A 24,787-nucleotide genomic window follows, 5' to 3' on the forward strand; every position below is an offset into this window, starting at 1 on the left:
GACAGAGTCATTAACCCATTGTCTACCACAGAAAGTGTTTTCTCCAAATGAATACGATCAATTTCTCGTATCTTTTCAGCAGTTTCAATTTGCTTTACTTTCCAAGCCTCGTTGTAAGCAGCATAGATACTGGTCGCTATGAAACGCTTTTGACGCTGTTTGCGTGGTCCAAGAATGAAGTCGCGCAAATCAGCACCATCTTTTAATAAAGACAAGTGTTGCTTAATTTCAGCCAGTGTGGAAGTAGTTAGCCATTCTAGGCAGAGTTTCCCTACACTGTATGTGGTTATAATCCCTGGATGTTGTCTCTGGGAGTATCTTGAGTCCAATCTGGTCATTTTTAAACCCTGTGTTTTATTCAGGAATCTATCTTGACAGCTATTTGTGTCTGTAGGCCAGATTAACCACTTTTTCCAATCAGGATGTGTTCTGTTGAAATGTAAAATTTGTGACACGTCTAACTCAATATCAGCTGTTGCATTTTCAGGTATTGGCTTAGGTATAGACGGTGTTTTCATTTCTTTGATCTTAGCTAGGCCAAGACAAGATGTTTGGTGTACAGTGTCATTTAAAAATAACATTTGTTCAGGTATCATGCAGGTTCTAAACAGTGCTTCAATGCCTTGCACCTGCCAATCTTTTGTACCCCAAATCGTTTTCGTTTCAATATTATTTTTCCAACAATCAAAACCAAATGTCATCATTTTGTCATAAAATGCTTCTGAATATATCAATTTTGAATTTGTCAGCATTGTTTTCATGCCTGTTTTATCTAACAGTTTATAATAAAACGTTTCTGCATCACTGGTGTTAAACCCTGAAAAATATTTGAATTTCTCAAAAAATGCTTTAGAACTGCTTTTAGGTGGTGTAGAACAATGTTCCCATTGATTATACATAAAAACATTTCTAGGCTGTGCAGATTTATGCAAGTAATGATCCCCATAGTGGGTGTAACAAAATAACTGCTCATAACTAGATGAACCTTGTAAATAATCATGATCTGTGAATCTAGCTGACATTACTAAATCAGACATCATGTCATTAATACTGTTAAAGTCCCAATCATCAGAGAATGTACTAGGTGTCACAAAGTCACTTAAGGAAACCTTTAGTTGATGAGGATACTTCAGGATTTCGACCGGACCATAGATCTCATAGTCTGTTTTCTCCCATACTACCCCACCAGGTATTGGAATTGCTGTGACATTTACTGTTGACAGTTCTCTTTTCTTCACGTGGGATGATCTGTGTGGTTTCAGGACTAGGTTGATGTTCTGACTTGCTGTGTCCATTGTAATATATTTTCCTTCAATGAATTTTCCCAAACACAGTACCATGATGAGCCAAAGCAAGAGGAAAAATACACCTAGACCGAACCAGAACTCTAGCCAAGGGGAAATTAAGTAGATTTCCTTCAGTTGATGAAAGAATTCTGTTGCTTTTTCTTTAAAAGACTTTTTTGTTTCTGGCATCACTTCGGGATCATTTAAATCTTCAGAGAAGTTGTCGAAGTTGATGAAATAACCAGAGGCAGTTCTGTCAATTGATGGGATTGTTCTTTCAATCTGTCTCTCGGTAGCACTTTCTGATGCCACATTAGTGTAGACTGGTGTTGTTTCTTGACGAACTGTTTCAATCTGTGTTTCAAGAGGCACGAGTTCCATGGCTGTATTGCATAGTCCTTCATTGTGCACTGCAGGCTGATCGAATGTGATTAGTCTTTCAGTTTGAACCTCTTGGATTGTTGCAAGTTTGGGTATTCTGTTGTTTCTTGGGAGTCCACTGGGCCTACTGTTGATTATAGGCCACATGCTTGTGGTTTTACCAGATCGATAGACACGACTCTGTTCTCCTTTTTACCAGCAAGGGGCGGTAGCACAACTGATCTTGTTCCGGTGACTGCTAAGACAGGTACTGCTTTTCTGTAAGAAGGCCCAAATTCCTTCTTCACCGCGATCTTTTCTCTGACTAGATCCCCAACCTTTGGAATCCAGACAGGCCTTGCTGGGGCTGTTGCGGGTGGTGCCTCGTCAGTGGTACTTGGCTGTTGCTTTAACTTTATGTTGCTTAATGATTTTCTTGTTTCATTCAGTTCCTGTAAAACAGCCAAACGGTCTTTTACTTCAAACTGTTTTGTTTCTTCTTGTACCACTGACATCTGACTATCGAGGTCCTGAACGTTCATTCTAATTCCGAACAATAGTTCGTATGGGCTGAAACCTTTTAGAGAATTTCTTGGCATGTTGTTAAGACTAGTCTGGACACTTATTAAATGTTTGACCCACCCAGCGCCTGAACCTAATACCTTCGCTGTTATAGATTGCTTTATATCCCGGCTTTTTCTTTCTACCACACTTGTGCGACGGACAAGAATACCGCAACCCAATTCCCATGCTAGCCATGGCCCCCTTATAGGCTCGAGAGCTGAAAGCAGGACCCTGGTCAGAATGGAACGTGGTAATTGCGTATGTGCCGATATGGACTCGCGAATCTTTTATAACCGTTCTAGCGTCAGCCGAGCGCTGGGGGCCTCATTTTTTAAATGCTTTTCGTCTAAACTGTGTACACTGGGACGCGCTTCTCTTCTTTGATTGCGCAGATAGACCGCCTTATGCTGTCTAGAAGGGATCCTGAAACTACACTGGCCTGTTCATTACTGCGATCTCTGTTGCAGTTTTCACAACTTTGAGCAAAACATTGAATATCTATACTCATTCCTGGCCACCAGTACTCTGATTGCAATTCTTTCAGAGAGGCTTTGATTGTTTGGTGTTTCAGACCCAACCCCATGTGTGCTTCCAGTAAGAGGAAGCCCCTCCTGCTCCTGTTTGGAATTACTCTGTCCCCCAACCCAGGGATTCGAGCAAAAGGAACGGAGTTTGCATCGATTATGTATGCATAATTGAGTGGATAGTTTACGGGTAGTGCTGCACAGTCGCCTTTTACGGTCGTTTTTACTGCCAGCATGGTTTCCCCGTCTATGTACTTATCTGTACGCTTTTTTGTGGCTACGGAAGCCGGTTTAGTTGCTTCCGCGGTGGCTGTATTAGCCAATGAATTCCCTGCAACGTGAACGCCATCACGCTGAAGACTCTGTGCGTGAATCACGTGAGTCTTTTGTAGTTCTTTTTGTAAAAGAGCTACCTCGTTCCAGAGCAATTTATGCTTTATTGTGGCACCTGTGTCATCTTTGTAGTCGTTTTCGATCCAATTCTGCAGCTTATTGTTGTAAGAGTTGACGCAAAAATGAGAATCGCACACTATAAGTGTGGGGAATTCGCGTTCTGCATTTTCGAGTGCCATCTTTAAAGATCTGATTTCAGTTCTTTGAACCGAACAGTACTTTACTGATTCAGTTTTTGTTACTTTCGGTCTGAATTTACCGCACAGCCAACGACCTTTAATGATCGCACATGCTGCATTGTAGGATTTACTCTCTACATTAAAATGCTGTACAAAGCTATCTGTATAGATTATACAGGCGTATTGTGGGAGAGGCAGGATTTCGATTGGCAGAGGATATTCTTCTTCATATTCTAAATCATTCAGTTCTTTGTATTGCGGGGCGAAATAGTATTTCACGTCTTCCGCTCCTAGAGAATCTATGCACTGTATCCATTTCGGATCCAGTGACACTGTAGGCAGGTTTACTGGGCTGAATAGCGCCTCGAAGGCGGATTCCGCTGTAAGGATATTAATCCGTTTGCCGTGTGCTAGTCCTCTTTCATTTGCTAATGCGATTTGCACTGCGTTCACAGTTCTTTCTGTGCGACTGAATGTTTTTTCTGCTTGTGTGTACAAGTGAGATTTAATTGAAATTGGTACCTTTTCTCCCTCATTAGAGGTCAGGTATGTGAATCCGCATCTTCCTGGGATGACTCGGATTACAAGATCACGTGTGTTGTCACGTGTATCTAATTTTGTTTTCGCTAACATGTCTGTTTGCAGTGATCTCAAAATTTCTGTGTGTTTTTGAGTCCAATTGATTTGTTTTAAATCAGGTTTTATTAGTTCGTAGAGAGGTTTAACCCTCTCTGCGTAATTTAGAATGTAAGTTCTTCCGAAATTCAGAAAACCTAGTATTGATTGTAAATTCTTCAGCGTTTTTGGAGCTTGGAGTACAGCGCACTTCTCTAAGAAGTTGTCCGCTAGGCTTTTCCCTTCACTTGATAATTCGTACCCTAAAAATAGTACTGTCAGATGGGCAATTCGGGACTTTTTAAAGTTGAATTTGTAACCCTCTGCTGCGAACCCAAGTATAATGGTGTTTACCCTTTTCAAGTGAGTATCCAAGTCGTCGTCTGTGAGATAAATATCATCTACGTAAGACAATGCTTCATCATCATAGATTTGTAGTAACTCTGTTACCCTAGCTGAGAATAGTCCTGGGCTGTTCTTGAACCCCTGTGGGAGTAGACAGAATTTTTTCTGCGACCCAAATGCAGAGAAAGCGGTCAGATATCTGCTTTCTGGTGCAATGTTTTGACAAAAGAAACCATTAGAAATGTCTAATGTCGTTTTATACTTTTTCCTAACTATGTTATTCATTAGGGCTGCACTATGCGAGTTTTGTACTGCAAAAGTTTTGCAACATGTATTAAGATGTCTGTAGTCCAAAACTAGACGATATGAATTGTCTGGCTTGGAGACAGGAAACAAAGGATTGTTCATTTGAGAGGTGCATGTTTCAATCACCCCCTGGTACTCAAGTTGATCTAAGATCTCCTTGACCTGTTTTTTAGCTTCTTGCTTTATGGGATACTGCCGTTGGGCAGTTGGTTCACTTTTTAATTGGATTTTGTGAGGCGGTGAATCCTCATCCCATCCTACATGATTTTTATATAATGCAGGTGCCTGGGCTACTGCCCATTTCCTTGCATATGTGTATTTTTTATGAATCGGTATGTGATTCGAGAAGGCAGGCATAATTACCTCTAGGTGTAGTATCAGGAAATACTGCCTCTATTTGAGTGATTTTCTGGGCTAACCAGAAAGGAATTTGTTCCCGTTTTACGGGTGTTTTACCAAGACATGACTGTATGTTCTGTGGTGTAATTTTATTTGTGTTCCCCTGATGAGGGGTCAGCTGTGGTGTATTAACAGCTGGCTGGACTGTTGCAGTCCGTATTACATATTGGACTAATTGCCTATGTATTTTTATTAATGTGTTTAGCTGTGCTAACAGCTCTTCTCTAGACATTCTTATAATGTCAGGATGTGGTGTGTAGCTGGCTAGAACCGGCCACGTGGCTCCTGGTCTACCTAGTGGACCGAGCCTAGTTATGTGATCATTGTGTTTTAGGGCGCCATTAAACCAGAGCAGGTGCTCTTGAAATGTAAGTGGAATTTCAACCTCCTCGAAAGGGGCGTACTCATCCGGAGGTTCCTCTATTTTGTAATAGTGAAACTCTTGTGTTATAGCGTTTACCGCTGGAAAGTTTATCCATGAATAGAATACCTCTGTCTGCCGATACTCGTGAGCCTCTATCACGAAAATTACTGTACCACCTTGAGGTGTCAGTCCGTGTTCTATAAGTTTTAAAGTTATAGATCTTCTTAACTGGACCGGGATGATAATAGCACCCGGGTCTGTGTATTCGGGACCTTGCTGAGTCGCATCTACTGCGGCCCCAGGGGCTCCGTTTTCTGGCATTGTAAAAATGCGAGGTTTGCAGAGTAGGTCTCCAAGGAGACAAAGATTAGATGCACAATATTTTGGAACACTGTATCCTTCAACGTTGAATAAACCAGAGCTTTACATAGGAATCTCTTCCTACTAAGGTCGGGCGGATTTTAACCTTTCACCCACTCCAGACGTCTATTGGAGTATTTACGGGAGAAAGGGGTGTGAAATATGCACGACTGAGTTACTCTACAAGTCTTGCGTTAGTTTATCGCCTTACCAAACGTTAGGGCGCCATGTAGTGTAGTTCCTAGTTTCCCACTAGGCCCTGCGCATTGGAATAACATAAACAGTAGTATCGACGTGGAACTGCTTATATTCCAGGCCTCCACTGACTATGCTAAACTTAATTGGGTTGTGTTACCAACTAGCTCAGAGGTCACTGGAAACTTTCTTCTCTGCATAGGAAGTGATCAGCTTCCTTGGCACAGACAAGAAGGGATTCAGCTTTCCAACAACCGTGCAACATGACAACTTTGCTCCTCAGATCAAGAGTCGATCTCTAGGGTCGTGTGAAACAATAGACATAGATTTCACTCAGTCAGTCTAGTGCAGTTTACTTTCACAGTATGTAGAGAATAGAGAGACGGGCGTTTATCAATAAAGGGTTAACATTTATTGAACAGTCTTTCTTCTCGTACAAGAGAAATGTATTGCCACAATTGCAATAATTGTTATTATAAAAAGTACGTACAGTAAGATAAGTATTGCGAAATAGAACTGTAAAAGCATTGATATGGTTTCTTAGCCATACAATGGTTTAAAAGTAATAAAACATATATACAGTCATATATACATTAGGCTAACATACTCAACTGGTGCTTCTAACTAAGCCTACCCCAGTGTGCCTGACCTAAGCCTAACACGTGAGAAGGGGAGTAAGTAAGTAGCTTAAGTTAAGTTGGTTTTGCCAAGGTTTGTTTCAAGAATTCTCATCTAAGGGTTTAGTCAACACCATACCTCTGAATAGAATGATGGAGGATTGGTATCTCCTTCAGGGGTCTCTCTCGATATCCCAGTCACCCGCGAGGGTAAACCGGAAGCGCCGGGACTGGATTTCTCTGCACGAGAAATGCAGCGGCTTCTCTCAGCGCGTCGAGGAAGGAGGGGGGACAGCGTCCGCGGGCAGCTGGGCTGGATGTCTTCGCAGAGGACGGCTGCACGGCTCCTCAAGCGTACTGAACCACAGTTCGCGCTGTAGCGGCGATAATGGTAATCAGTAGCTTCACCACCACAGGATAGCAGGCTGCAGCGACAGAGTGCTAGTTGTTACCAACACGGGGTCATGCAGGCAGCTGGCATCAGCAACAGGTTCGCTCCATTGCTTAAGGCAACGTTGGTAATATTTATACCTGACAGGTGCCGGGTTTGACGCAAGTTTGCTGGACATAAGACGTCAATTAAAGATGTCACTAGGAAGTGACAGTTATCAGTTGCTCATTAGAGTTCCATTACTAATCAAAACATAGCAAGCGGGGATTTCCAGGTTTGCTAAGTTTTTATCTTGTTGAAGAACTCGGAGTGTTATCTAGGAATATCAGATAGTGACTGCTGCTCTGTCATTGCACTAATTGGTCGCAAAGGAAGTAGCAGAGAGTCATGCTGGAATGTGGCTCTGTTCGTGTGAGGCCAGAGATGACTTTTCAGAAAATCGCACTTGAACGGTTATGCCAATATAGGGAATAAATGGATTTATAGCCGAATAGGGGCATAAGGTTACAGTATCGATCAGGAACCTAGATAAGCACGCAACAATTAAAATGTTGATTCTCCATATATTGTAGATGGGGTAAAAGAATCCATTGTGCTCCTTTTATTTCCCTGTCAAAGCTATTGGTGCATTAGATGTTGTAATTATTGGCAATATCACATATTTTGTTTTCATCAACAGTAAAATCAAATTAATGATCCTAGAAAAATGCATCACTTTTGGGATATATCCAAACCAAGAAATGCTCATTAGCAGGAGTCACTGTCTTTCAATATTTGGGAGTAAACGTTGTACCAGAGCTAGACAGCCAAAAAATGTTTGTCATTCTCTGTTGGATCTTCAGCTGCCACATAATGCCACACACCAAAGAATAAAAAACCTTTCCATAAAAGGAGTACCTATTCTTGTTTAAAGGGCTATTATTTTATGTTTCAGCAATACCAATATAAATGCCAGGACCACACTTGTTTTTATCATAGATTTAATGTTGTATTGCAAAACTATTGTCGCCTAAATGTTGACAAATCAAACATTGTCAAGGTAATTATATATGTATGAATCGATTATCCTTAACTCAACATTTAGGTACCTTTTAAAGTATATATTTCTACAAAGCACATGGCTATGGAGTTAAGAAGAGTAAAATCTTACCTACCCATATGTATTTTTGGGACAATATTTTGGTTGTTGATATTTTCGATCTAATATTCTTGAAGGACAATATTAACAACCACAATTTTCTTACAAGCAACCTACAGAAAGATGTTTGCATAGCCTGTTGCAAATGGGCCTCTGACTGAAATTAAGGTTAAAATAAATGTTGGACTTTATTGAATTAAAGCTATCATTGTATCAGATCCTGTCATGAACAGGTTTTAATGTTGAGTGCTGGAGACTTCCTTACATATAGATTCAATGGTATATAAAACGTTTCTGTTCTCCAATGTGAGATATGCTTAACTAATACTATTTGTGAACAACTAAGTGAAGAATCAAGCATGTTATTTAAGTATCATTTAGCACCTTAAAAAAGAAATATCAGTATTGAAGATTATGAAAATCTTTGTGCAGGACCCACATAAGAATTGTTTTATTCAGGCACTTTACTTTTCAATAGATCTATGAGTGAAAAGTATGCCCATAATCAACTAGTCACAAATAGGCTTAGGATAAATATAACTGAAAAAAGGCAAGAATAACATACCATTGGGATAACTTACTCAAGAAAAAAATAGAGTAAAGTGTAACCTTGTCTCCTGGTCTTACAAGTCCATGGTGAGATTCTTATGACACGATAATCACTTGGGCAAGTACAAAGTCATCTGTAAACTGACTTTTTTTGGAGTATCATTATTCTAGGTGTGTGCTTTATGTTGCAATGTTTAATTTAGTGTATTTCGCAAGGTTTTTCATTTCAAATTGGAAACATGTTTATTGAAGTCGGTTTATGGAATACTATACTATTTTAGGTTATATACATTGAATCAGAAATTGGCAAAGCCAATGGCTCTCGCGTTTTGTCTTTGCAATAGCACACCTATTTGCCTCACCAATGCTTTTTGCCGATGCTGTTCTACACTGGTGAAAAGAAATAAATGTGTCTCTGTCAATGCATAAGAGAATGGGAAGAAAAGAAAGAAAAAAGAAGGATGATTTGTACAACCACAAACATCATCACATCCTGCTTGTATGCATACGCTTGAATGATTACAAAGCTGCGGTCATCATGTTTGCATTTGCACACAGCAAGATTCAGCCAGCCTATTTTTTATTTACCATTCAAATATGACAGATTTAGATCTTGGTGCAGTAAAATAAAAGAAAATGAATAAAATGAGAAGAAAATATGATTTTAAGCACAGATCATCCAGCAGCAAATTGTGCAAAAAAAGGACACCAAGGTAAGGAGCAGTGGAGCAATGCCAGAGAAAACAGAGAAGGCAGATGAAATGTAAACACCTTTTTTCAAAAGCCAGACTGAGAGGGGTGGAAACATGCTCTCCCATACAGTGATAAAACAAAAAAGTGATTCCCAGAAAGTGATCAATGGGAGCATACAAGTCCACCAATCAAAAATATGGCAAAGAAGCTATCCTCTGGGAGCGTAGAAACCAAGGGAGTACAAGGAAAGTTATCAAATGAGAAGCAAGCAACTCAAAGTGACAAGAATCCAGGTGAGACCACTAGCCACCATTCGTCCACTGTGTTCCAACTAGGTTACTTGGTGGAATAAAGGAAAAGGAAGTGCTTCCCTTAGGTGACCTCAAAGTAGTGGTTAACCACTTTGGTTAACAACTGATATGGCATCACTCCAGGTAATAACCAGATTCCTTCTTGTTAATTGCACTAAAGGATTCCAATGGAAGACATATAAAAACATATAGAATTATAGAAGGGTGATGGTGAATAAAAAGGATGTTTTAACCAAGGGGTTCGGAGTGACATCAAATAGATCAAGAGAACAAAGCTCGAGTTGTCTAGGATGTCTCTCAAAACTCAAGTGGAAACCAATTCCTCACGCCTTACCATTCTGGTTTCAGGTTAGCATTTAGCCCAGAATGTACCCTGAAGGATCTTGACCACATTTACCACAGCACACAGAAGGCTACTAATGCCTCTGGTATTGCTGGATGTCTTTGCAGCACATGACACCATGAATCATCTCAGGCTCTTCAAAGTATTCTGAGCTGGTTCTCTTCTGGCCTCATCAGTTGTAGCCATCTGACAAAAATTGGTAATACCATCTCCTTAGCAACCATAATGAGCTGTGAAGTCCCTCAAAGAGTCAAATCTGGCTTCATTAGTCGGTCATATTTTTCATATCTATAATTATATGATGTGTATGACCCCCCCTCAAATGATCAACTCCCACTTACAATGTGTGTGAGGGGGCAGAGGGGTAATGAGAGAGCCTTCTATACCTTGTAAAGAAAAAAATAACTTTCCCTTCTGCCACCCACCACCACTAACCTTGACATATACTCTCCAACCTCCCCCAAAATTTACAGTAAATACCTGGCCTCCTGCCAAACTCGGAAAAAGTCCTCTCCTGTCGATCTCCATTTATTAAAGGAAAATACCAAGCCTTCTTCCATCCATGCACACTACCCTGTGCATAAACCCAGGACCCACAGCCAAATGGGAAAAAATGCCTGGCCTAAGGGCAACCATCACCTCTGCTAATTCCTCCACCAATGGAAATTAATTGCCCGACCTTCTTCCAGCCACTCCCACCAGCCTCTAGAGCATCCTACCTCCTCTCGGCCCAAAGCCAATCTCTCCGCTCGCACACTGAGAGGGGGGAGCTGGTACCGTACGGCCAGCGGTACTGTTGGAGTCCCTTGTCAGAGCAGGTTGATTTCTCTTCCCAACATGGGTCTGTGGAGTCTGGGGCTGTCAAGGGAGAAGATGGTTGGCACTGGTACAATGCACCTGCGTACTGTTGCCACCTTCAGGTCTGAGCAGACCTAGTAAGAGCGGTCAGAGGCTCTTGGAACCACCAACCGTCATTCCATCTCAGGTGTCTGGAGACCTGGGAAGATGGTGGAACAAAAGTGGTTAACCGCAGTTGTGAAGTCACTGCAATCAATAACCGGATTCCAGTCTGGTTGTTCAGGATGAAGGCTGCCTAGGGAGACCACATGCGTCAAACCCAATACTCATATCTAGCTGTTTAAAGTTGTATCTATTTATTTATGGAGGTGGGAGTTGAGTTAATAAGGATGACGTTTCTACTGTTTAGCAAGACAAAGGTATTCCAGGATTGAGGGATATGCAGCTGCTCATTTCAAGGTGTAGTTAAAAAAAGGAGCGCTCAGTGGTTCCGTTTTGTTTATTTTTTATGAGAACGCTACTTATAAAAGCGGTTAATTAAAGCTCTTGCTTTTTTGCTTGATACTACATTTTCATGATAAAAGATTTAAAAAATAATAAGAATTAAAAAAGAAGTCCGACTGAGACCTACATTCTAGGTAACCTATTGCCGACTAAACAAAGGAGATTCATTACACTGTAGAGCCTGCATTTATTATTGAATGTATTTGCAGCCCAGGGAACAAGGAGATTATTAGACCAAAAAGTGAATGAGATCCATGAACTAATGTTCTAAGCCCCTGCTTGAAAAAAATATGTAATCGAAGGCAATGATATAATGACTGCCAACCATGCAAATTAATTAATCTAGAATGATGTAACTCCTGTAACTCATGGGTTTTGAAACCAATTAAACTGCAATGGCCAAGCACGTGCTGTAAACTCAAAAATGACACATTTGAAATCTATTCCATAACAAATTGTTCATTGCCAAAAATAAAAAGGAAAAACGAACCAAGGAAAAACAAAAAGCAAAACGAAATGGACTATAAATAGTGAGAGATATATGCTATATCAGAAAGGGAAAAGGGTCAAAGAGGACTCCAGTCTTCAAACAGGGCTTACATTATCACTCCAGCCATAAATGTAGCATAAAAGCAGACCTGCTAAAAGGTCAATTCTTTGTTACCTGCACCCCACTTCAGAGAAATATTTGGAAGCTCATCGCACCCGTATTGCGAATTTTAAATATGCTCTACCCAACCAACAAGGAACTGGGGGGCATATTACCAAGCAATAGCGATAATTATCGCTATTGCTTGGTTAGAGACAAAAATTTATCGCAGATAAACCTTGGTATTACCAAGGTTTATCGCAAATGCGATAAAAATCGGCCGCAATGCATGAATATCGCTGAAAAGTCAGCGATATTCATGCATTACCGAGCTAATGCTCTTAGCCATGTTATCCACCTCCCATTGGATAACATGGCTAAGAACTGCTCAGGGCAGGTGTTAGCGTTTGGAGATATTCGCGCTTAGCGTGAATATCTCCAAAAGTTGGTAATAGGAGATAGCGATGTTAGCGACTGTTTCCAGTCGCTAACATCTTGGCACGCCCACTTTGCATGTCATTAGTGATAAATATCAGTGACATGCAAAGTGGGGCCCAAGATGGTCGCTATCTCCTACTAGCTGTCGCTAACTGGTGTTAGCGACAGCTAGGTAATAGGGAGATAATTTTATCTCCGCTTTCTTGGCTTTTAAAGACAAAAATGTGGAGATAAACCCCCTTGATAATATGCCCCTTGGTATCTTACAGAGGATGTAAGGGCACCAATTAGATTGGTTGTTTTTCTTTGATTCGTTTAAATAGGGTCCTGGCACACTATCCCATTGCCGAAACAATGGCACTGGAGAAAGCTTTGCAATTGTGTTTGCTGTTGGTAAACAAATGTGCTTAGGTGCCCGCTTTGTAGCCCTGATGAGAACAGGGGTTACTAACGTCTATTGTATAAAAGAGTAGAGAGGCGCACTCAATGAAGTCAGTGATGCAAAAGAGTCCATAAAATGCGTAGATCTTCTGTTCTTATTCTAAATATATTCTTTATTTTCACATACAACGGCACAGCCAACGCGTTTCATTCCCATTCGTGCCTAGGGAATTTCATCAGGGCATGTACTAAGTAGTCCGGTCTGTGCGATAATCCTAGATGAGGTTCTTCCTAGGAAGCTGGTGTAACAGAATGATCACAATAGACCACAATGTATTCCTGAAAAAAGCTTCACACTCAATTCCAAGTGGAATGGTGATTCGAGTCCCCCGGGTAGGCTGGAAAGTATCAATTTGGAGAATCAAGAAGTATATTGATTCCGGACCCCTTAAGGGAACTCCAAGGCGGAGGGGGGTCAGAGTGCTCGAGAAGATGACCGGCTATAAAGGTGGTTATATTCGCGTTAGTGCGCGACGGTACCTGTGATAAGGTCTCCGTTCTCCGCCGCTCCTCCTCGTGGATTGATGGGCGTTGGTTATTTTCCGGTCAGGTGCTGTGAAGTCTGCGATGCGAGGTCCTGCATCAAACTGCATCATGCTGCGTAAGTTCTGATGAAGCCATCGAACAAGAGCTGCGAGGTACTGCGATGCATGGCCCTGAGGTGGGTTGGTTCACACTGCTTTGCGTTTGATGGAACCTGCTATTAGGCAGCTGGGTATGCACTCAAATTCCAGCCAAGGGTCCAGGACCTGGGCAGCACCTCGGGGATCAGAATTCACCCCAGCAGCAGCAATGTGAAGGCGTTTCCAGTTGCAGGTTCAGACCGGTGCAATAACAGCAACTCAGCAGGGACTTTACAGGTAATACTCTGAAGCTTGTTATGTCCCTGTAGTTCACACGGGCGATCAGGCAACTGACACATGGAGTCACTCTGGGTTAGCCTGGGGTAAAGGTAAGCAGTCAAGTCTTTGTTCTCAGACATAAATGCAGTCCTAAAGCATCAGGACAGTCCTTCCACTGTAACTTCCATTGGTCCAGGAGTATTTATACCTACTGCCAGCCTCTGTGTGGGGGGATCCACTCTACTACCCCTACATCTGGTTCTTCTACTTCCCCTGTCAAGGCTCCAAACTGTATATAGATTGTCACAATGCATGGTAGGCTTCCTGTCCGATTCCCTTGTGTGTTCAGGAAGCAGCACAGCCCTTTGAAATGTAAGTAGGGCTGGGTACAGCCCTCTCAGTCATCCTGTCCACATTTAAGACCCCTTTGTGTTAATGTTTGGAAGCAATACAGAAACCCCAAAAGCAGGGCCATTCACAATAATGTGACCCAGGACACTGGCAGAAGGCAAAATGGTTTGGGCAACAAAATGCCAACTTTCTAAAAGTGGAATTTTTCAGAATTGTGACTTAAAATCCGACTTAAACTTTAAAGTGGATTTTAAATTACAATACATTTGAGCATAAACAGTATATTTCTACCTGCTTCCAAACTAAAGTTATCATCTATTAAATGTAATAGGGTAACCAGTATTAGTCCATGGGTGAGATTGGCCATACAACAGTGAAAAAAACCATTAGTAGTTTTTCACTATTGAGACATGCAAACCTTTAGCACCCATGTCCTATTTTTTTTTAATACAATGCATCCTGCTTTTGATCTTTCGGGCCCTCCCTTAGGGATGGCTTCTAAGTAATAAAAATGAAGGTTTCGAATGGGCAACATGACAATAGAAAACTGCAATACAGCAGCAGTGGAGAGCTTGAAACATGTTTAAAAGGGTGCTGCCGGCCCACTATGCACATTTAATTCACAGATCCTGGTACAGATAGTACCACTTGGAGCTTACAAGTAAATGAAGTGTGCCAATTAGGTGTAGTCCAATTCAACCATGTTGTAATGATAGAGCAAAAGCACTTTACCGCTGGTTTTAAAGGAAAAAGTGCACAGTATTAATGTCAATAAAAACGGGTTCAGCAAACAGAAGTAGGGACCAAGGAGACCCTGCATAAAGGGCCAGCCCAACACATGTACACAAGAGACACATGAAGAGTGGTAGTGAGGAATCAATAGGAAATTGTGTGTTAAAAGGTCATATAGGGTCACAATTAGAGTTTTGCTTCAAGTTAGGTTTATGATTATAGTTGTGACTAACACATTTGCAAGGACATTTTTGGATAATTTGCAGTACAGCAATTTGATTCAAAACACACTAAATAAATCAAATCGACTCACTCTGCAATACACAAAACCAGCTGTGTATATGAATGTTCATAAGCAGCGATCGCAATAAAGCAATACTATTTAAAGTAAAATCATTCCTACTTACTTTCAAGCAATCCTGTTAACCGTAGCAGGACTGTTTATCAAAATCAGCCCTGCCAACTAATGGTCAAGTCATCTCCATACTATAGAAGACCAAGAGTAATCAGGGATGTTGCTACCATTGGTGCAGCAGGTGCAGTGGTGCGTGGAGCACTAGGGCCCAGATACCTGAGGTGCTCATTGAACTCTGATAATTGCATTATTTTCCAAACTCCAACAACAGTAAAACGTAGCATTTTCCTTGCTTGCATCAGGGCCCATGACCTCCTTGTCATGCTACTGCAACTAGTAGGAGGTTTGGGGAATTTCAGGGTCGGTTCATGGCATCCCATCAAATAGCTCCTATACTACTTGATGAGCCAAGAAAATATCAGAGTGGCAGGACGGTCAGTCAGGCTCTGCGTATAGTTTGCAAATAAACAACTGCCACTTTTGTGACACTAGTTTGAACACTCCATAATTGATTAGATTTCAAATTAGCCTCCAGAGTGTGGGCTATTGACTAGAGAAGCCCACCTGTGAGATACTATTGTATGCACTCATACATGCCTTTGTGATTTGATTCCACAACATCTCAAATAGAATATAGCTGAAATATTCAACTACAATTAGTACAATTAAAATAGACAGTGACTTCTATGTACTTTTACTAATACGGTGGTCGACATTTTGGTCTGATTGATATACATGTGTCAGAGTATTAAAAGAGTAGCACTACTTCTCGTACTCATAAACACTTTTGTGAATTGAATCCCAAGATCCAATTCATGATCCAGCTTAACTCCAGCCCTACCCTCTTCTGGAGCACAAATCATAAAGTAATTGTAACCTTGAAGTCCGTAGTCCATTGGCTTTGCTCTCCAGATGAAGGTCTTTGAGTTTGTCTCTTTGTGTCTTTGTGTCTTTATTGCACACAGTGCGTGCACTAAATGTACATATTTTTGACTAGAGGTGGCACTGCAAGAGAATATGGATGACTGTTATGTCTTGAGGTCTCAAGTATCAAGCTCTGAGTCTCTGAGTAGCATTCATAATTTGCAAGCATAATGTGATTTTTCACAGAGTGGGCCATCTTTTACCTCTATCCTTCCCTTTCATTTGATCTACTGGTCCCCCATCCAAATGTACCCATAAGGAAAAGCACTTGTGTTGGAAAATGGCCCTCTCTGAAAGGTCACCCCAAACATTTTACCTACCACACTCCACTATTTTCGACCTTCTTTTAGTTGGCTTTAGGAATGTTAGAACCTGGGTGTTGCACTTGGCCCTTTGTGCAGGTTCATCTCAGAACTATTTGCCTTCCTCCTGTATTTTTTATGAACTCTTGTTGGTGGTTTTAGGACTACGGGCACTTTATCACTGTTGCTCAGTACTAAAATGCATGTGCTCTCTATTGCAAACTTGGTAAGATTGGTCACCACCTGTTTGGCACATTGTATTTACCAATCAGTCCCTTCCACGGTGGTATCTCATATACCCAGGGTCTGTAAATTAAATACTACTGATGGGCTTGCAGCGCTGTTTGCACCACCCACCAAAGTAGTCTTTCAAAACTGTCTCAGGTTCCTGCCACTGCAGGGCCTGTGTGCGCAGTTCACTGCTTCTGTGACATGGCACATAAAGTGGTTACCATGTTTGTGACTCCCCTTTTACTACATACAAGTCTCCCCTAAGTTAGGCCCTAGCTATCCCTATTGTCAGGGTGCGGACTAGGTAGAAGATAGGACATGTGCCTTAACTGTGTGGCATGTCCTGGTTGTGACAAACAGCCTATTTGGTGTCTCACTGCTTTGAGGCTGCTCTCTCATAGGGATGCATTGGAGATTCCTGACATGAGAGGGGTAGCGTGATGAAGTTTGGTATGTTTGGAATAGTGGTGATAAATGCTGCGTGTTGGTTTCATTGATTTATTATCCTTATTTTTTTAATGCCACTTTTAGAAGTAGACATTTCTGTGTGCTATGTGTATTTGTGCCTTCCTGTTGTGTATTGACTGTCTGGCCTAGGAGTGACAGGGGCTGAGGAGGTGCAGTAGCTCCAGAGAGTCTGGATGCATCAGTTCTAAGCTGAATAGGCGTGGTCTGCTTTTGGAGTGGTGGGAAGAGTAGCGCCTTAATAGGGCTGTGCCTACCTTCCACAATGAGGGTTCCGCCCCCCTGTGGTGTATATGAGGCCTGGGCTTACACTTACAAATGGGAGTGTTGTGCAGAGAAATATATTTTTTTGTGACCCCAACAACTAGTTTGGACTGGGCTCTGAGCCCTGGGCCAGGGGAGGACAAAGACACCTACAGGTATAAGTACTGGGGCTGTGACCCCATGTTTTGAGAACTTAGGGATTTGGATCTGAGGAACACCCTGACAGGAGGAACCGTTGTGGGACTCAGCTACTACCTGCTTGGAGGCCCTGCGTGCTGGCCTGCCTATGCCCAGTTTAGCCTGGTGTATTCCTGGAGAAGAGTCCTGTAATCCAGATTGGGGAGTGGTTTCTTTTTGCTACAATCTTGGAGCTGTGTCCTGCCCCCCAGGTGTGGGCAGGGCTACTGCCGTGAGAAGCTGTGCGGAGGAAGGCCCCGGCCAAAGAGAGACTTTCTGATCCATGCCTTTGTGGCCCAGGATGGAGGGCCTGACTGGAGTGCTAAGAGTGCAACCAGCATCTAGAGAAGGCAAACACAAGGGCTGCTGCACCGGGCACAGTGGGACTGCACCATGAGCCCTGCAGTATGTCACCAGGATACCCAAGGTGAGGCTTCCCACGTGCACCATCCTTACAGCCCTCCACGAGGCCCAGGAGGGCTCCGGACAAGCTGCAGCTCTGTAGGGCTGAAGTAGCGGGTCCTTGCCCAAACCCCAGCATGTGCTGCTAATTTCACTCAGAAACGGGGTGTGTGTTGTGCCTCCACCCCTTACGTGGTGCACTGGGCTCCAGGGATATTCAAAGCATCAAGGGCATTATTCATTACAGAAACAGGGTGAGTTACACTCTTGCCCCCTTGCTTGTGACAGTGGCCCGATTGGCCTTGTGATGTGTGTAATGTTATGACAATGGTCTGATTGGACTATATATGTATATCATACCTGTAAAGTCTTGACAAGTGCCTGGTGGCACAGTGTATATATGTGATTATGTTCGAAGGTTTTTTATGGATAACACATAGGCAATTTTTTTTATATAACCTTGTGTGGAGTTTCTTATGTGTTGGGCCTAGTGTGTCGCTGCTGAGTGACTGGGTTGCGCAAACGCTTAACACCTTACCTCTAGGATAAGCCTGACTGCTCTGCCAAGCTACCAAGGGGGTGAGCAGGGGTTAACTTCATTGTGCAACTCCCATGCTCTGACTGGAGTGGTGGTTACTGCCTGGCTTAGGCGCATGCCATTTCTAACACTGGGTCTGTAGTTTGCAGAGGTATGCACCCTGACTAAGTAGGGACCACAATCCATGTCAGGGTAAGCTGAATACACACTTAAAGGTAACCTGTGCTCACCCTCTGGTAGCTTGACACAAAGCAGTCAGGCAAACGGTCTGATGATCACCATGTAGTTTGTGAACCTTTAACTTGATGGCTTCATCTTTAGAAGTGTCTTGGTATTCGAATGGTATAATGCCATTTATTTAACAATATTGTTTACAACAGGTGGAGGGCAAAGTCAACTTTAGGTGATTTTGAACAAACATGATTACACTCTAATCAGAGGAGTGTTAATTTAAAATCAGCATGCATTTTACGAGACTGCACAAACATATCTGTAATAAAATATGGAAAAATGTAGGAAAAGGAGGGGCACTATGACACTTTTAACGAATCAACAACTTTGCCTTTGCATGAACATGTCTGCACTTTACCCACAAAAAACGCAGGAAAGGGACAGTATTTTAAACAAATCAACAATGCCGCTAACTAGAGCTCATTTTAATGAAGAAGCCAATGCCCTGGTATCTGCATCTTTATATAGTCTTTAGCTTCTGTATTTTAAATAGAAATGTGTTTAAATGTATACCTTTTAATGCCAGGAAGAGGTTCTTGCCCGAATCTAGTGGATTTGTCATCTTTCTTGGTCATGCTGTGTAATATATTATGGTTTCTATTAACTGAAATAAATATTAGACTTTGACTTTGCAGTCAGGGTTATCTAAAGAGGCAATGTGTGACACACACATGCACACACAGTACCACAATGAAAACACCACAGAACATACTCCACACTGGTTTAGAAAACTAGAGAATAAATGTATGAGTAAAGAAAAACCAAAATGACAAAAATCCAAGAAGTAGAACCAGAGTTATGGATTTTTAAAGAATAAACAAAAGTAGTGCTTAGAAGATGATAGCGCTATGGGGTTACATGAGGACATGCTCGACAAGGGTAACTCCAAAGTTCAGGCACACCGCAATGGAGGGCAGGCTGGCTACAGGACTCAGACAGGTCCCGCTGACAAAGTACCTTGGATAGAGCAAGTGTTCACAAAGAAGAATCGATGCAAGGAGTCAAGTAGTGGCTACATCATCGCCAATCCCGCGGTCAGCGCCGATCCATCCAGTCGATAAAGGCTTTGGTATTGAACACCTTTACGATGCAGGCATTGTGTCACTGTTCAGACATGCTGTCCATCATCATCGAGCCACGCAATCCGTCAAGGCGATGTCATCGATCAGCTCCTGTGTCAGTATCGAAGGACAATGCATTGGTTCCAATCAGTGAAAAGTCATCACTGCATTGATTTTGAAGCAAAAACATCTGCAGAATCCACTTCTGAGGACCATGACTGCATTTGAACCTCATGCAAGGGAGGACTCACAGATGGCAGAGCCCAGCAGCAGCATCAGTATTGTATGAAGTTTTTGATGGCCCTGAGACTTCAGAAACAGGTGGTAAGGCAGCAAGCCTTCGGTGTCACTCTGGGAGCAAATGAGATGGGCCCAGTCCTTGTCCTCAACGGAACAGAGATCAGCAGGCAGAAGAGCAGCTCAACAAAGCAGAGAATCAGTTCCTTATGAACAGTCAGTTGAGCAAAGTGTCAATCCTTTTAACACAGCAGTCTTAATTCCTGTTTTTCACATGCCCAGTAGTGCAGTACACTTGATAGGGTTGGAGCCCCAGTACTTATAGCTAAATGTGCCTTTGAAGTGGGTGTGACTTCAAAGCAGAACCTTGAATTTAACAGGTCCCCTTTCATACCAGCACTGTCTGCCAGTATTTTTGTGGGGGGTAATCAACCCTTTGTGTGGAACACAGAACACTGCCTTTTCAGGTGTAAGTGCCAGATCCCCCTCCCTCTTCCTGCTCAGGAAGAGATATCACAATGTAGATAAATGCAGATGTGTTCTCTGTCACACCCACCCTTCCTATGTTTGTGGCTGTCCAGGGGGAACGCAAGTGTAGTTGTCACCCACCCCAGCTGTGTATTGGAGGCAGGTTGGAAGGCACACAGAGCAGTAGGAACAGAGAAATGTCCACTTTCTGAAAGTGCCATTTCTAAAAAAATAATATTAAATCCAACTTTACCTCTAAAGTGGATTTAGCATTACACTTCCAAAGATATGAAACACGATTTAGCTACTCCTTTTTAATCAGGAATTATGGCTTAAAAGCATTTTAAGGAATTCCCAATGCTAGCCTATGAGACACACAGTAGTGAAAAACAAATTAAGCTGTTTGTCACTGCCAGGACATGTAAAACATAAAAGTACATGTCCTACCTTTTATATACACAACACCCTGCCCGTAGGGCTACATAGAGCTTACCTTAAGGGTGACTTATGTGTAATCATAGGGGAGTTCAATGCTTGGTAAGTGACTTTAAAGGCCAAGTAGAAGTGGCAGCAAACTGCACGCAATGTCCTTGCAATGACAGGTTTGAAAGGCTACTTGTGTGGGTGGCACAACCAATGTTGCAGGCTAACTAGTAGCTCCCTTTCAGAAAAATGCTTAAAACCTGGCTGTTTTAGAACCTCTTCCTGACTGTGCAACTTATTTTCCCTCGAGATAGCAGATAGCGCCAGGACACCATCGGGTAACAGACGCGCTCTAAAAATTAATTAACATAACATACCATTTAGATTACAGGTCCAGGGTATATGGTATGCCACTTTAGAAGGGGCTAAATATGCTGATCAGGTATACACCAATGCCTTCATGTTTAGGGGAGAAGCACATGCACTTTAGCAATGGTAACATGTTCAAAAACAAATAGATACAGCATAGAGTGGAGATAAGTAGGCAAAACTTTTGGGGGAAGACCACCCTAAGGATGACTGGTTTAACAACTCTTATTGCACCAGAAGAAGGTTGTGCATGGTTTACAAAAACCTTACATAAAATGAAATAAAATAAATTAATTAAATTAAAAATATAGTATAGAAACCAGTTACTACAGTCAAAAGCCATGTATAACTCCTCAAGGAACCACTCCTTTCATACCTTCTGGGCCAAGAATGCCTTGTCAATATCCACTCATCTTCTTCCTGCTGAGTACAGCCATGCAACCCTCTCACCCACATTAGTCACTAATTACTAGCCTACAGTGCTCCATTGCTCCCTAGCTAGGTTGGCGCTATAGAAATATCGATGGCAGTAGCAATACCATTCAACAACAGTGCTTTCATTGCCAGTGCTAAAACTACAGCCTCCATGAGTCCCTTATCCTTAGTGTTTCTCCCCCCATCACCAACATACATGCATCTCTCCCTCCCTCAGTACCAGTCACTGTGTGACAGCTTCAGGGCATCCTACAACTTATCCTTAGCTAGCCTTCATGCATAACCATCTCCAGCGAGGACAACTCCCACATTAGTCACCTCAATACCTGCCCACCTTGCCCTACTTCAATTCTCCTTACCTCACACACACTTTGTGCCAACCGCGCAATCAGCTTCTTGGCATGCTCTGTCAAAAATTGATATAAAGGTGTTGCCAATTTGCAAAGCAAACTAGTAGTTTTAAGCTGATCGTGTTTGTGTGCCAGTGTGTGTCTTTGTCTGTGTCACTTTGCAGATGTTTTGTATGTGCATTTGTGTGTGCATGTGTGCACATGCACCACAGTAATATTTCATATTTCCACCCAACACTCTAACACATTTTGGTTTCTGTAATACTATTTCAATGATATTCCACAGGCCATACCATGCTTTTTGTGTAGCTCCTCATGACTGAAATGCTGTTGCTGCAACAAAAATATTCTCTATGTAATGCATCAATAAAACATTTTTAATGGGGGGGCTTATTTTCAAGCCCCTTGTGGTACATTTCCAACGCCGGAGCATCACTTTTGTGATGTTCTGGAGGCGCACAGGGCGGCACCGCATTGCGTCATTTTGTTGTAAATGAACCCTATATAGTGTTATATCCATACAGAGGTCTTTAAATGTAGAATTATGTATGTAAAGTTAGTGGGGAAATTCCAGACTATGAGTTGTAAACCTTGTTACCCAATGTTTCTGCCTCTGCACAATATATAGTTACAACTGAGTGAGGATGGGCGGCCGCGCCTTCAGCTTTACGGCCGTCACATTATGGAATACTTTACCCCTGGCTTTGATGAGTAGCCATGATCTGTCTTCGTTTAAGAGGGATCTTAAAACCCACCTGTTCCCTAGAGCAATGTAGCCTACTTCATCTGATGATTGGATATGGTCTCAGCGCCAGGATACCCTTTTGGGTGACAGCCGTGCTTAACAAGCATTAAATACATACATACAACTGTTTGAGCTGCACTCACTGGCATCCACTATCCTGTGGGAGGTTAAAGCCTGCTTGCAGCATTTCCAGCTTGACAGACATCTTTGAACAGAAACTGAAGGATGGAGAGGTGGGAGTTCCTGCCTACACACGCATCATTTCCTTTTCCAGTACTCGTGTATTGATGCAGCTGGGATGCAGAAAAATGTGCTTCCCCTTCTCACTCCACACCAGTAGGAACGGGAAAGGGCGATCGGGGCAATGTGAGGAATGGGCTTTCACATTCTTGTGATAGGTGGGAGCTTGCATCACTGGGAAACAAGCTTGGATGGCGGGTAGGCATGTGAGGCAGCCCACACTGTGGATGGATCAGCAGGAGTTGGGGCATATCTTTTGGTGTGGGATGATTGTGATTTTCTGGGCAGGTAGAAAACTTGAAGAAGAAGAGGTGGAGCGTCCTCATTGCTCAAATTAGTCTCTCAATTTTTTGATTAATGAATAGGAACAATTGCCCCCAACTGTTCAAAGAGTCCCCAAATCAATTCATCCCAAGGTTAACGTATAGCTCATAGCTATGGGGGATTCAGGGCCCCTCATTACAATCTGCAGTGGGCAGCGTCATTTTGACCTAAACCACTGAATTGGAGCTATGCATTTTGAATATCTTCTATTGTTTAGTTTTTTTAACATAGAGTTGTAAACTGTAAGGCTACCCCATATAACAAACCTCCAACTTTATAAGTACCTAATTTTAAACCACACACATTACTTCAGATAGTAAAATACCAGAATGTTGGCATTAACTAGTGTAGTTTGCTTGCATTCAGAGTTAATTTAGAGTGCAAGGCTGAGATACAAAGAAAATGAAGACTGTGGGCCTCTGCAAAGCAGGTATGGACTGAGAGTAGGAGCATAGATGGTAATATATTTACGCTCTCATGCCCTTGATCCATAACTAATATGCATGACATTTTCCACTGTTAAATTCGCTTGCATGCTGTTCTTGCTTAGAATTTTTAGACTGTGCACGTAACAGTGATTAACCACTGTAGTGGATGTTGCTGACTGCTATTAAGGTGCCGAGCTGATGCAATAACTCGTAAAAATGTCAATACAAAATGAACTCCTTTTTTAGACTAAATATATTGGACGGAGTTTTTGACTGGAAATAATGAGACAAATTTACAGCTATGTTAATGTAAGTATTGCATCACAACGCCACTCATAATTACAGACCTTCAGTGCCCAAGAAATGTTAGAATGTCAAAATGTCCGAAATGGAAGTTCCTACGAGAAATGTCAATATTTTATTGGTTGAAGTAATGGTCCAGTTGGGAAACATCACTTACAACGCAACTTTTACAACGACATACCATTACAACGGAACTTTTACAACGCAAAAACTTTTACAACGCATGTATTTACAACGCATGTTTTTACAACGCAGGTACCTTTACAACGCATACCATTACAACGTAAGTATTGGTAAGTATATAATTATATTTTAAATGTTATATGTTTGGTGTAAAGGGGTATTTTTAGGGTTCAGGGTCTGTTTTGGGTTTTTGGGTAAAGGGGTATTTTTGGGGTTCAGGGTCAGTTTTTAGTTTTTGGATAAAGGCGTATTTTTGGGGTTCAGGGTCAGTTTTTAGTTTTTGGGTAAAGGGGTATTTTTGGGGTTCAGGGTCAGTTTTTAGTTTTTGGGTAAAGGGGTATTTTTAGGGTTCAGGGTTAGTTTTTAGTTTTTGGGTAAAGGGGTATTTTTGGGGTTCAGGGTCAGTTTTTAGTTTTTGGGTAAAGGGGTATTTTTGGGGTTCAGGGTCAGTTTTTAGTTTTTGGGTAAAGGGGTATTTTTGGGGTTCAGGGTCAGTTTTGGGTTTTTGGGTAAAGGGGTATTTTTGGGGTTCAGGGTCAGTTTTGGGTTTTTGGGTAAAGGGGTATTTTTGGGGTTGAGGGTCAGTTTTGGGTTTTTGGGGTACAGGGGTACAGGGTAAAATAAATTAAAATTAAATTTAATTTAAATTACATTAAATTATATTTTTTTCAATTAATTTACGATTATAAAATTAATATATATTTA

At 41.9% G+C, this 24,787-nt stretch overlaps 1 protein-coding gene across 1 annotated transcript in view; it reads right to left on the reverse strand.

Annotated features, from left to right (window-relative positions):
• The window catches only part of DRD2 (dopamine receptor D2), a 1,101,420-nt gene that overhangs the window by 1,023,863 nt on the left and 52,770 nt on the right, over positions 1-24,787 (reverse strand). The window lies entirely within an intron of this gene.

This window comes from Lissotriton vulgaris, chromosome 2_1 (genome assembly GCF_964263255.1).
Source record: "Lissotriton vulgaris chromosome 2_1, aLisVul1.2, whole genome shotgun sequence".
NCBI lineage: Eukaryota > Metazoa > Chordata > Amphibia > Caudata > Salamandridae > Lissotriton > Lissotriton vulgaris.